The following is a 7,941-nucleotide window of genomic DNA, read 5'->3' as shown; positions in this document are numbered from 1 at the left end:
GACTTTTGAAGTGTTTTAATTAATAAAAAGAAATACATCTTTTTAAGTTCCACATTCTGTCATCTTCTATTTTATTCCATTACTTTTGATGATGTTCTAGTATCGGTATCTTGATATTTTAGGCAGGTATCGTACCAAAGTCATAATTTTGGTATCGTGACAACACTAATAAACAGTAGAATTAAATGTTCACATCTCACCGTGTAAATATCATCATTATCTCCTTACAAGCTGACCATATAAAATTGTATGGAAAAACAAGGACAGCTTATTGTTGAATATCATAAATATGAGAAAACTACATCTGAACATTTCGGTGTGTTTACGTTCTTCAGTAGCTGTATGGTGAATAGTTCAGGATATTCAAATACATAGGCTAACTGTCATAAATATACAGGAATTTCACACAAAGATACCAAAGGTAAACACCTCATGAACTGTATATAGAACGCTGTTACAGCTTACCTCTGATGTGGGATGTTGCCTGCTGCATTATCAGGATCAGCTGATGAGCGTAACAGCGTACGTAGTGGGGTCTCCCGTAAACGTCTTGACCCCACCTGTAGCTCCTCTCATCACGGCAGCTCCGTCATAGACCTGGGCGAGTAGTGTCCCCCGTTGTCCCTCAGGAAGAATAGTCTTCACCCTTTCCAACACCGCAGTGGCGACTGTGTCAGCAGTCGCGTCTGGAAGCTGGATGAACTCGTAAAATGCAACGTAGCACAAGCACCAGCTGACAATGAGTGGCAGTGTCTGTTGTTTCATCTGCCTAGATAGCAAGATAATCTGCCGTTTTTACATCCTCCAGTATGCAGTCTCGAAGGACCGACAGCACGCCGTCCAAAAGTTTGTTTTTAACTGTCTTTAAGGTGCATTTTAAGACGGTGGCGGTCTTCAGGTGCTCCTCTAACACACAGTCCAAGGACGCCACAAAATTGACTAATCCCCGAAAAATGCTACAAAAAATGCTGGGGTTGTCGAAGGATGCTGTCTTAAGTGGCCTCGCAATGCCAGCTCAAAAGCTCAACAGAATTTTACACAATCAATGATCCTCGATAAAATATGTCTGTCCATATCTCCACCTCTTCAGTGTGTTTTCTCACCGCAATCCTGTGTCCTTCGTCCAGCTGCGCAGCTATGCTAGTCCTGCCTAGCATGGCTAGCTTGACAGCGATGTTCATGTGTACCATCAAGCATTCATGTTTTTGAATCCACTCTGACAGAATTTTTAGGTCTCTGACTCCTGTTACAGTCCATGTAGTATCTGTCCCCGCATTTTAAAAAGTAAACACGGGAAGCAGAATACTGCAGTTGCAAAAGTACATCCAGTTAACGTTAGCCAAGCTGTCCTGTCGTACCACCTCAGAGAGAGGCTCCTCTGGTGCACTTTACCTTTCTCATGTGTCAGTTCGGACCGGGCTTATCAGGTCCAAGTTCTTTAATACGTAGTTTTTTCCGTTAAAGATCTCCTTTCGAAGGGGTATAGCAAGAGAGATTTTACAGAATGTATGGGTAGCTGAAGCCCTGTGTGTTCTTGTTCGTGTCTATTTGACGCCGCCATCTTGATTTCCCGCACTTGTTTCTGGTTGCCAGGATACTTAAACACAGGCTTGGGGCGATATTTTCATCGCCCCAAGCTTATCAAATTTGACGACGCTAATTGGCTGAATTATCCGTTGCTATGTGTTTTTTTGTCTCAGCAACAATCTACCATTGGCTGAGCTGCTGCAGTGCTGGGGCGACTTTTCTATGGGCATGGCTAGTGTGACGTCACGAATTGTTCGGGATCACTTCCGTGTACATTAGCATTTTTAGGTCACGTAAACAACAATGGCTACGGCACAGGAACCGGTCACCTTTTACACAGTGACAGCCTACTTTACTGACTTCCCAACGTCTGTTCAGAAGGGTCTTAACTCCTATAATTCAAATAGGGTAATAACAGTTAGTTTAATGTCAGGTGGAAGTCTAACAGGGAAAGTCCAGGCCTCAATGAAAAAAAAGGACCGCCGTAGCGCCGGAGCGCCAGGCCGCCATTAACACCAATAGGTTTTAACAGACCAGGTGTTTATTTGGGACAGGCGTTTAATTCCCTCCTCACAAAAATCAAATCCGGGATGAAAATGTCACAAACTTCTCCAGCTTCTCGGTGAAATCTCTGGCATCCTTCTGGGCAATAGTTGTCTTCTGCCAGTGAAGTTGGTGCGGTGGAGGAAATGATTTATCCAACCAGCAGTCGTAGCAAACTCCTCATCTCTGCTGTCACTCACGGTGGCGTACATTTGTTTCTCCATCGCCCTGATCATTTTGCGGGACACTCTCCCTTTTGTTGATAACTCATTCCCGCATGTTTATCTCAATTTTTAATCCGCCAGTCTCTCACTCTCTTGGGGTAGACAGGGAAACATCTAGCGGCTGCTTCTCCGAGTTTTCCTCTGCATATTTTAAGACGGAAAGTTTGCTGCACCGGAGCCATGGCGATCATCAGTGTGATGACTTATAGTAGCAAGCACGATACGTGAAAAAGGCGAAGAAAAAAAACGTGCAGTGTCAGTGGTCACGTCTTCTTCCTTGATGTTTTAAAAAAAAAAAAAAAATTAGACTCGGCATTAATTTGGAACCGGCGGTTATTTACCAAAATATACACCTTCACCCGGCGTTTAAAGGGGACCACATGATGTGTTTTATAATGTGTGTATGTGTTTACAGCTGCTAATGTATGTAACGCTGTTACTGTGATGACACATGACAGTTAACTATTGAATCTGTCTATAATAACCACATCCTTACATGTAACTGTGATTTTTGATAATCTAAGTACTAATGATAACAATCATGACAAAAAATTAACAAAGACTGCAGATCAAGATAAGAAGCTGCAACTGGCAGTGAGCAGCTCTCTTTTCTTTTAGCAGTGAAGTGATGTACTCCATGACAGAACATTATAAAGTATGAGAATGTATAAAATAACATTTAATGGTAAAAAAAAGTACAGTTGGAGTAGACTTCTATTATAAATATGGAGCATATATATAGTTTCTTATTATTATTATTATTATTATTATTATTATTATTATTATTATTATTATCATTATTATGACTACTATTTTTCTGCATATTCTTGACTTTGAATGGGAGCTGCTGTAAAGCATTTCTGTTTCTGATTCATATATTATGCAGTCAGTTGTCCAAATTTTAAGTTAAATTAAATGAACCAAGACAGATGTCACATTTACATGTCAGGGTGTAGTTATTATAGACACAGATTCAATATTTAAGTGTCATTTATCATCACAGTAACAGTGTTACATACTTTACATACATACTTTAGTGTTATAAATGAATGGTGATGTTACTGACAGCAGTTATGTGAGATAGGAGATGGTTTTAAGTGAGAACACTGTAATCTATTTTATTAACCCTTTTATGCTATTATTTCAGCTGGAACTAAACGACCTGTCACCCAGGAGGACAGAGAATGGACACTGAACTCCTTGGCACAGCTGGGCCGTTTTACAGGTCTGGGTTGGATTTTGGCACCAGAAACACCTCAGGTTTGACTTCTGTCCTTTGTATTTTTGATTTGTCACGTCCTGCAATATCAGAAATATGACAAGTACACTACATTAAATCAGTTACATTAGCTAAGTTTGATTGAGTTATCCCACCACACTCCATTTTCCACTGATGATAAATTCAATTGGACATACCCATAGATATAAACCATTGCAAATCAGACATCAAACTGTTCACACTTTGAATGTATTTTGTTTGTACTGTGTTGCCAAAAACATATGTGGTCCATGTCTTACTGAACATCATTGACCAACATTTTTTGTCGAGTTCATGATATTTGTCTGTTTTACTTCAAATTTAGACCGTCCCTATCAAGACCTTTGATGTGGTAGTGACCAGCCCAGGTTATGGCAATGCAGAGGACAAAGCTCTGTATGTGCTTTCATCGCTTTCTGTCAGCCCACAAGAGAAAGAAGCCATTGAGAGAGCCACAGTTGGGCAAACTAAGAATGCCTTATGGTAATGATACATACAAAGATGGTCTTTATTGATTTCAGGTGTACACAGCATTGACTACCTTTCTCTCAATTAGTGCTGGAAACATCCCTGTGTGCTACATGGACAAAATGCACCTGTGTTGCAAGTGGCATGAGGTTAACTATTATGGTTTTCTTTTAACAGGATGGCATATCGCCAGAAGAGAATCACAGCCAGCAACTTCGGTTTGGTGTTGGCAGCAGTGCAGCGGAACTCTTACAACCTCAAACAAGGATCTCATGTAAGTGGTGGGCACTAAGTGATTTTAATTGAAGCATACTTCCATACATATAATTGTATGTATTAGAAAAGACTAAATAAAAACATGAATATACAAATAATTAATAATACTACTATGTCAATGTTATGCCTAGAGTATAGGAATGCATACTACATCCAGTCAAATTTTGTAGTATGCAAAGCCACCACTTTTGTGTTGTTTAGTATGGATGTATGCGATACGAAATGCAGGGATAGTCTTCAAGATTACTCCTTTTTCCTTCCCTGCCCCCAGGCTTGTGATTGGGGAATCCTCCATGAGCCAAAAGCTAAGCAGGAATACATGGAGCGCACTGGCGTGACCATCCAGGAGAGGGGAGTGTTCCTTTCTGACAGTGGCCTGCTCGGTGGCTCTCCAGATGGGACGGGGGCCGATGACTTAGTCATTGAGGTGAAATGTCCCTATTCAGCCAGAACCAAAACCAACCTGCAGGCAGCCGAGGGAAAGGACTTTTTTCTAGAACTGGATGAAGTCACTGGCTTACTGAAGCTCAAGCAAACCCACAACCGTACTGGCATCAGATTCAGGGCAATCTGCACCTGACAGGAGCCAACAGTTGTCATCTTGTGGTGTGGACTCCTCTTGACCTTGTAATCCTGCTCATCCATAAAGACCCAGCATGGGCTAACAACATTGACATTCTAGTAAACTTTTATAAGGATCGTTTCCTTCCTCGCATTCTGTCAGAAATGTAAAATGGTTAGTGTATTGACCCTGCATTTGTGACCTGTTCTAGTGCAGGATTTCATTCTGCTACCAAGGTATTTATCAAATCACCATTTATATTTTTCTACTGTGTGGTCTTCCATATTTTGTTGTTAACAGTTAACAGTAACTGTTAACTGTTACAGTTAACTGTAATATTGTTGTTACAGTTAACAATAAACTGACTGGGAGTGGGAGCAACTGTGTGAAGACTCATTTTTGTCTGCTAGTTCAGCTTGTTTTGCACCTAGCCTGTCAAAGTGTAAATCCAAGTAGTTCCCTCAATTATTCAACCAACTGATGGTGGCTTAAACTGAATGATTTTGATGTGACAGACAAAAATATAGACATAAGTAAGACATGAGTAAATCAATGACATTTATTTTTAAGGATTTTCACTTTTACCATTGTTCTAATGCTTTAAGCAAGGACACTTTAAATTTGTAAGACAAACACATACTTTTAGGATCTTGTTGGCACGCTTCTTATACTGATATGGGATGTAGGTCAAAATGTCAAACGTTTTCAGACGTATGGAACGCTCCACATGGATTCTTGCACTGGCAACAAGTCTGTTGTGGTTAACTTCCTGCACTGTGAATTCTCCATTGACAAGGAACGTTGGGATGTTCAGTGAAACTCCCTCAGGCAAAATGTCACGAATAGTGAATCCCTTGTCTGCCATCACCATGTTGCCTGGTTGTAGCTGTTGGAGTACTCCGCAGTCAGCTGTTATTGCCTTGTCCGAGGTACTTCCACCATATAGGTCACTGGCGAAGGTTATAACTCCATTGGGAGCCACACCGATCAGAGCTTTAAGTGTGGTGCGTCCTTTGTAATGACTGTACAGATGACTCTGGGTGTCCAATCTTTCTGTGTTGGAGACGGCCACTTCAGTGCAGTCAAGCACAATCCGACAGTCAGGAAATGGCTGAAAGCAAACTGGCAGGGATGTCTGGTTCTTGACTCTGGAGGGGATGTTGTTTTCCATCATGCCAACATCCAAAATGTCATACAGTGCACTGCTGATGGTGGTGAAGATGTTAGTGACTGTGGCACGAGAGCAATTAAACCTTGTTGCAAGGTCTAGGATGCCACAATTTAGTCGGAGCTTCATCAAAGTCAGGAGTAGCTGATCGATAAGGGGCATAATTTGGACATTCCAATCAAAGTGATACTGGAGATCAAATTTTGAGAGAAGGGCTTCCAAAAAGAGGACAGTGGCAGCATCTGGCAAGCCAGTGTAGTAATTGACTTTATCGGGGTGGGAGGATATTTGACTAAATGAAAATGTTTGTTTTTGTTTCTCTAATTCACGTTTCAATTGGTCATTTTCTTTTCTCAGCATATCATTCTCGACTTCAAGCACCACAACACTTGAGGTGCCAGGGGTCTGTGTAGCTATGTCAAGATGGTTTGGGCCTGGTTCAGCTGCTCCTTCATCCTCCACGCTTGCAGGGACCATTCCTTTTTTACGTTTGGTGGGGATGTGGTCGGGGAAAGCTTTTTCAGCATTCCACGCAAACCGTGTTGGCCCAGCTGCTTTGCCATTGGGAAAATGCCACCCACCCCATAAAATAACTAAGTGGCATTTAACATCCAGTGTTGTGCAAGTTCACACTTCACATGAACTAGTTCAAAGTTCAGTTCATACAAAAGAAAATGAATAAATTCACGGTCATAGTTCACCAATTCAGTTTTGAACTAGTTCATGTTCAGTTCATTAACAGTTTTGTTTAGATACCGAGGAAAAACTGTGGGAGTGAATATTCCTGTTATCCTTTGAAATGAATCCTCTCCATTATCAGTAGCCCATCACTATCTCAAATTGTTGTTGATATTATGTTTACACCTTTTTCATTTATCACAACTAAGGCAGTAACCCTTTTTTGTAAACATGTCATCAGGACCTAAGCATCAATTCAGAATGTCACAAAATCTGAACTAGTTCAAGTTCTTTAGTTAAAAATATGTTAATGTGGCAGGACGGTCTCATCTTTTCCCACATGCCCCCCCCCCTCCTCCTCGCTCCATCCACATTAGGTGTGGATTGACGCACTGATTGATGGGCGGCGCTGCGCGCTTATTTATACTGGCCTAGTCACACCTGCGATCCCTTTCTCCTTTCCGGTTCTGCTCATCCTCCGTGGTGGCTGTGGCCCGGCGTGGCAGAGCTGGTGCAGGTGTTTGAGCCTTTGTGGCTTGTCGGAGTGTGGTGGAGCCCGGTTTGGCGTGGCGGATCATCTTGGCGCACGTTTCCTCTCGTTGCACAACAGGTATGCGCACCGCTGTCCTCCTTCCCACTTAGTGTGCCGCAGGGCACATCGGTGACACGGTTCTCCTTTTTGTTTCTGTAGTGTGGCAGGCTGCTGTTGCCGTGGGGCCCGCGTTGCTCCGCTGGAAGCCCTCCTGGGTGTGGTTGTGCGTCCTCGTGGTAAGTCGGCGTTGTCCGTCCTCCTCTTTCCCTTCTAACACTGCTCGACCCCCGGCTAATTGTTAACATTCTGTGCTCCAGTTTGGATCAGGCAGAAGCCGTGCAATAACTCTGCTACCTGGCCTGCTGTGACGCTGCGCCGGTGAGGTCCATTTAAACATTCATTCATCGCCACGGCTCCCTGGACGACGCTGCTGTTTTGTGTGGCTCCATTGTTTGGCTGCTGCTGATTTTAGGCAGCTGTTTTGGTGTCATTTAAAAAAAAATATTTTTGTTGTTTTCTTTTTTTGGGGGGTTTTCTGAATTGAGGTTGGGTCCAGCATCCCCCTCACAGAGCTGTCATCAGAGCCCTAATGCTGGGCTCTCTGGGGGCTGCTGCATGGGTTTATTGATTTGAGGAAAAGCTTGATTTATTAATTTGTTTATTGTTAAGTGTAAATTTGAGTTTCTTTGTATTATTTTTCATAGT

At 42.3% G+C, this 7,941-nt stretch overlaps 2 long non-coding RNA genes across 2 annotated transcripts; both read left to right on the top strand.

Annotated features, from left to right (window-relative positions):
* Positions 1–1,748: 1,748 nt before the first annotated feature.
* On the top strand, positions 1,749–5,123 carry LOC115578405 (uncharacterized). The gene is made up of 5 exons (XR_003983439.1): positions 1,749–1,935; positions 3,442–3,554; positions 3,878–4,035; positions 4,198–4,294; positions 4,568–5,123. It is a non-coding gene; the product is annotated as an uncharacterized LOC115578405 (long non-coding RNA).
* A 2,024-nt stretch (positions 5,124–7,147) lies between these two features.
* LOC115578460 (uncharacterized) lies at positions 7,148–7,640 on the top strand. The gene is made up of 3 exons (XR_003983455.1): positions 7,148–7,314; positions 7,396–7,472; positions 7,554–7,640. It is a non-coding gene; the product is annotated as an uncharacterized LOC115578460 (long non-coding RNA).
* The last annotated feature ends 301 nt before the right edge of the window (positions 7,641–7,941 follow it).

The sequence above is a fragment of the Sparus aurata genome, chromosome 3, assembly GCF_900880675.1.
Source record: "Sparus aurata chromosome 3, fSpaAur1.1, whole genome shotgun sequence".
In the NCBI taxonomy this organism is placed as follows: domain Eukaryota; kingdom Metazoa; phylum Chordata; class Actinopteri; order Spariformes; family Sparidae; genus Sparus; species Sparus aurata.
This window is presented reverse-complemented; position numbering and strand designations above follow the sequence as displayed.